The sequence below is a fragment of the Micromys minutus genome (genome assembly GCF_963924665.1).
Source record: "Micromys minutus genome assembly, chromosome: 1".
In the NCBI taxonomy this organism is placed as follows: domain Eukaryota; kingdom Metazoa; phylum Chordata; class Mammalia; order Rodentia; family Muridae; genus Micromys; species Micromys minutus.
In genome coordinates, this window is record NC_137969.1 from 213,548,897 (window position 1) to 213,554,896 (window position 6,000).

Here is a 6,000-nt window from a genome sequence, read left to right on the forward strand (position 1 = left end):
AAGATACTATCCAATAGTTAAAAATCAATGAACCAATATCCAAAATATTCATGAGGGCTATAAAAACAATTTTGAATGAAACAACCCTGATACAAAAGCATAGCCACCTAAGAGTCAAATAATGTGATGTACGTCAACTTAATGTGTGATATTAAGGCATGTAATCAAGTTACAATAGAAAAGAGAATGGGGATAGCAGCTGGGAAAGTTTCTGGGAGAGAGCAATATTCTAGGATATAATCCTGACAGTGACTAATCTACAGATATCCTATATCAGAATTTACACTTTTGGGGGGTTTATTAGATATATGTTAAGATAAAATTTAAAACAAAAGTATAAATATGTGATCTGTTATGTGAATTAGAGATGAAAAATGAAAAAAAAATTCAAAGTAATTTGGTATACATTTATAATATTCATCAAAAAATAAATATTCTCTTGTCAGTTTTTATGATGGGCGTGTAATGTCTCCCAGAGACTTAAGTGCTGAATGCTTGGTCCCCAGCTGATGCCACTATAAGGGGAGGTAGGGTCAACTTTATAAGGTGGGAACTATTGGGCGGGAGCAGGTCACTGGGGACGTGTCACTGCAGATTATATTTAATCTTGGAGTTCCTTATGTCTCCTCCATGAAGTGAAGAGCTCCCTTGTCCTCAAATTCCTAAAGCTAAAAACTCTGGTCTGAAGTAATTTAAACTATGAGCCAATATAAATTCTCCCTCTTTTAATTTGGTTCATACAAATATTCTTTTAAAGCAACAACAAATTGAGTAACGTTCATAACAACAAACAAATAAACAAAAATGTCAGCACCAATGTAAATCAGAGACACCACTCTTTACAGAGATGAAAAATCTGAGCTATATATGGGCCAAGTCACAGAATATCCCAGTGGGAAAAGAAAGAGCTATGTACAGCATGTGATGAAATCAGTGGAAAATGCACATGCACACATGCACTTGTGTGCATGGACAGACATACACATACACACTCAGTTAAAAATTTTATAAATGGCCATGATGCTATGATGCTACTCACTGAATTATAATGTGTCACATTTACAAAGAAGTAGTCATCATAATTTGAAAATTCATTAAATGAATATCTGGAAAGGCTATAGAGAAACTTGAAGATTGGTCCTGTGAAGACAACATATCCTATAGTCTCAACACCCATTTTACTAAACCTGCCATCTCTGTTAATTACTTTAGCTAACTGTGTGGCAAATCTGTGTGCTTCAGTCTTCTTAGTATGGATTATATTCAAGGCAGTGCATCTACATAAAACAATGTGAATCTCTGTAAAATGTCTATTCCTTTAAATTGTCTCTCCCCCAGTAATGCATCACTGCATTTCAAGCTCAGTATTCAAATGTTATCTCTCTAGATTGGTGTGTTTTAGTATTTAAGGGTTTGGAAGTGTATAGTCCTTGCCTCTGTGATTATCTTTCTGTTGTACCTTCCAAAGAAGAGAAGACTAATATGTAAATTAAGCTGTTCTGCATTGGGAGTTCTAGAGTACAAATTGTCATAACTATGGAGTAAGTGGAAACTGGTCTAAAAACTGCTGTGATCCTTGACATAAAAATAAATTATTAAAAGAAAATTACTCTTCTCTGGAAGTGTTAAATATTGGTCAGCTGCCCAAACTCAGTGCTACATATTCTGGTGGGCTTACCTTCCCATCTGACACATTGTACCACTGAACTCCACTTCCTCTTGTAACACTGCCTGTTACTTTAGAGGTATGAGGATTGATATATGTATCTGACTTCATTGCCTGTGAGGACCTAACACATTAAGGACAAGATCAATCTGCAAGTTTGTTGGACACTGAGACTATTAAATTAGATATTCATTTATTGAAACATTACCTTTTAAAGTTGACATACACAAACCAGATAGAAATAGAATCTGTATTATAAAGTAGTGTCAACCATTTCCTCAAGGATTAAAAAGTGTGTCACATCACATCATAGACCAGGAAAGGTTGTGTAGATTTTCTACTTGATTCATAACCTTATGCATTATACTCGAGGTATCCAATAAAGAAAGGGCATCAACAAATGACTGAGGAAAATAAATCTACCAAAATTGCTGTATATGGCAGCAAAAAAGAAAAAAAACTAAAAATTTACTTCTTCAAATGTATTACAAAAAAATATTTCCCTTCTGTATTTCTATAAGCGAATACTTTAGGTTAGTTTTAAGAGATATATTTATGTATTGTTCTATAGACTATAAATAATTATAGGCTAAAGCTACAGATAAAGGATTACCAGAAATGAACCATCTGTTCCTTGAACTGTAGTACCTGGTAATTTTTATATATATTATATATGTAATAGATCCTTCTCTCATATCCTAAATACCAACAACAGTTTCCTCTCCCTTAACTGCTCCTAGCCACCACCTCCACTTCTCTCTCCCCAAGTCTACTCTTCTTCATTTCTCTTCAGAAAGAACAGGTTCCCAAGAGATGACAGCCAAAAGATAAAGCAGATGCAATGGCTTCCACCTTGTCTCATTGTGTTTCATCTTCAATGTTATAAGGAAAGCATAATCAGACTATTGATCCACAATTCAAAATTTTAGTTTAAATATTACTCATGGCTAATAAGAAATAAAATGTCTTTTGTACATTCTAAACTTTCTGACCTTTTGTTCTGTTGGCATAATCACACAGCAGTGATTCAGCACTCTGCACACAATGGAATCACTTGGAGACTTTAAGACAATTTTGCTCTCCCAGCTCTTCTCTAAGAACCCTAGCACCATTAGTGTGGGCTGGTGATCTGGACTAAGAATATGAAGCTGTTTGGGTAGCTCCCATACATGCACAAAATCAAAACCATGTGTTAGGTGTCTGACATGTTGATTCTACCTGAGAAATATCATATAAGGGAGATATTCCTGCATAAGTCTATAAATGTTAAAATCCAGAGTACCGTTTCGACTTCAGGAACAGGATAACAAGGTTGCATTCTGCCCAATCTTCAGTACGATTATAAGTGATGCAAGGTTTCTGCATGGATATCAGAGACACACAGAGGCATAATTGTAGGTCCCAATGTTGTCACGGTACAGAAAATGAGAAAAGGAGCACTTGCAAGTCTCAGAAGTGGAAATATAAATATCAACTAATATTTCTGCTGCTTAAGGGAATCTTGTAAGGGGTTTTGTCAAATATATCTCTTGAGTACTGAGTCCAAATTTCTTTGGTGAGTTCTGACTGTGAAGTAAGGCCTCTTCTAAGAACACTGCAAGAATTGCCTTCTCTTCATTTGAGAAATGAGGAGCTAGGAAGACATAGACACTAAAAACAGAACCGTATTTAATTATGTGACTAACAAAGGATCTAAGGCTTTAGTTGTCATAACAATGACAAACACAGTGTTTGTAAATAAGAAACCTTAGAACATTTTAAGTTCGAACTCATCCTGATACTTGGTAACTACAAGACACAATAGATTTTTGTATGGAAGTGCACATATAGTTATGAGAAAAGGACTGCCCTTCTGAAAAACAAATACAATTGTTTAATGAATCATTAGAAGACAATTTTAATATTTTGGAAATATGTGGTCCTTAGCAAAAATTTGTATAGTGATTTTTTTCCACCAATGAAAACAATTTTCAAATAGACTTTTTTTAAAAACTCCTGATGAAGTTAGGTCATGCCACTTTAAACTAATAAGTGAGATGATGCCTCTGGAATGTATGGATGAGGCAGTTCATAGAATTAAAAGAAGACCTGACATCCGAGGATGGAGGAAATCCTGGCAGTACAGATGGGGAAAAACAGAGAGTCTTTAAGACTCCACGAGTAGATCACATCTAACCAACTCATATCTTTATTTCACTCCACAGATATCTGAATTTCAGAGGCTATGATTGGTTATGTTTTAAGTAAATTTTCTATGGTACAGCCAGGAGAGATGTGACTCCTTGGAAATGTTTCTGTCAATAAATACCAATAGAAGAAAACAAGTAATACCAATAAGTGACCAACACAGTTCTATTGTTAGCAAAACGAGGAAATGTGATTATTTTGACAAGGAATTATTAATATGTCTGTTGATCAATAATACTTATTATCTGCCATTGAGAAAGTACTTTGACTGAGAGGAGGGGGAGGGCTTCGGATGTAAATAATAGAAAATAAAACAATTTATTAAATGAAATCACTCTAAAAAGAGAGTGGAAAGATACAATGTGTCTTTTTAAAAAAGATACAATGTGTGTTTTTAAATAGCCACAAGGAAATAACCTCATTTTAATTCATTCATCTTGTCCTGAAATACACACTCTAATTTACATTATAATTTCAGAAAAAATTATGTCCTCTCCTGGATAATTAAATAGAGAGCTAATTAATTCCAAAGCTCTAGCCTTATGAAAAATAGATTTAAAATGTGACTGGAGGATGATTCAGCAGGAATAAGCACCTGTTACCAGGCAAATGATCTGAGTTTGATCTTTGTAGACATGTGAGTACAGACAGAACTCATTCTCACAATTTGTCTTTTCACCTCAATATGTGACATGAAATACAAACAAACACAAACTTACACACACACACACACATACACAATTTACAAAATAAACAAACTAATAGGACTTTTAAAATTATATATTTGACATGAGTTCAGGAACTATTATACTCTGACTAACATGAATTTGGGACTATTTGGTTGATTTCTCTAACTCATTGATTCCTTTATGAGGTCTGGCTCACACTATTCCCAAGTTAGCATAAGCATCCTCTCACATGACCCCTTGTCAACCAGTCTTTCTTTGAACTTAATGCTATAGAACCTAAAGTTTCCCATCATTCCAAATTGAAATCCTTATTCATTTCCAAATGAACATCTCCCTAGAAGTTCACATGAAGTATAACTTATGTAGATCAAACACTGAGCATTTTCCTTCAAAGGGGATGTTTTACCAAGTGTCCTCATACATATTCACATTACCATTAAACTCGAACTTCAAAACATCCATAAAATTACATGATTTCTTTTTCACTAACTTTCCCTCCTCTAACCTGCCTTGTTATTTTTTTTGTATTAAATCATCTCATGTGTATGAACTATGAAAGTCTGCACAAATCTCTAAGATCTTAATACCATCTGCACTAAAATGAACTTGTTGAAGCAGATCCTGGGGCCTCACATTCAAAAGTAGATTTACTCTCAGGACTCTCTGGACAGTATGCATTGGCATGTTTGCTCACATATCTTTACAGTTTATTAGCAATTTTATTATTTTTATTAGACACTTTCTGTATTTACAATTAAAATGCAATCCCCTTCCCCCACCCTGCTTCTATCCCCCCTTTACCTCTCCACCTGTCTTCACAAAGGTGCACTCATTCCTAATCACTCTCTCCTCCCCAGTACCTTGTAATTCCCCTACATTGGGAAAACATGCCCTCCCTGGACCAAAGGCCTCTTCTCACATTGATGCCCAACACTGCTATCTTCAAATACATATGCAACTGGAGCTATAAGTCTCTCAGTGTGTTCTCAAAGGTTGGTGTTTTAGTCCTTGGGAGTTTTGGAGGGTTTGGTTGGTTGATAATGTTGTTCTTTCCATGAGGTTGTAAACCCTTTCAGCTCCTTCAGTTTTTTCAGACCTTCACTGAGGTCCTTGTGTTCAGTCTGATGGTTATCTGCAAATATGCTCAGCTGTATCTGTATGATTCTGGACGAACCCTGAGTAGGCATCTCTATTATCCAGTTACTGCCAGTAAGTACTTCTTGGTATCAGCAATAGTGCTTGTGTTTGGTGGCTGTATATGGGGTGAATCCCTGGGTGAGGTAGTCTCTGAATGATCTTTTCTTCAATCCCTGTTCCTCGATTTATTCTTGTATTTCCTCCCATGATTGTTTTCTTCTCCCTTCTAAGAAAGACTGAGGCATCCTCATTTTGGCCTTCCTTCTCTTTTTGAGCTTCATGAGGTATTCAGAGCTTTCTGAGGCTTATCAGTAATTGCAT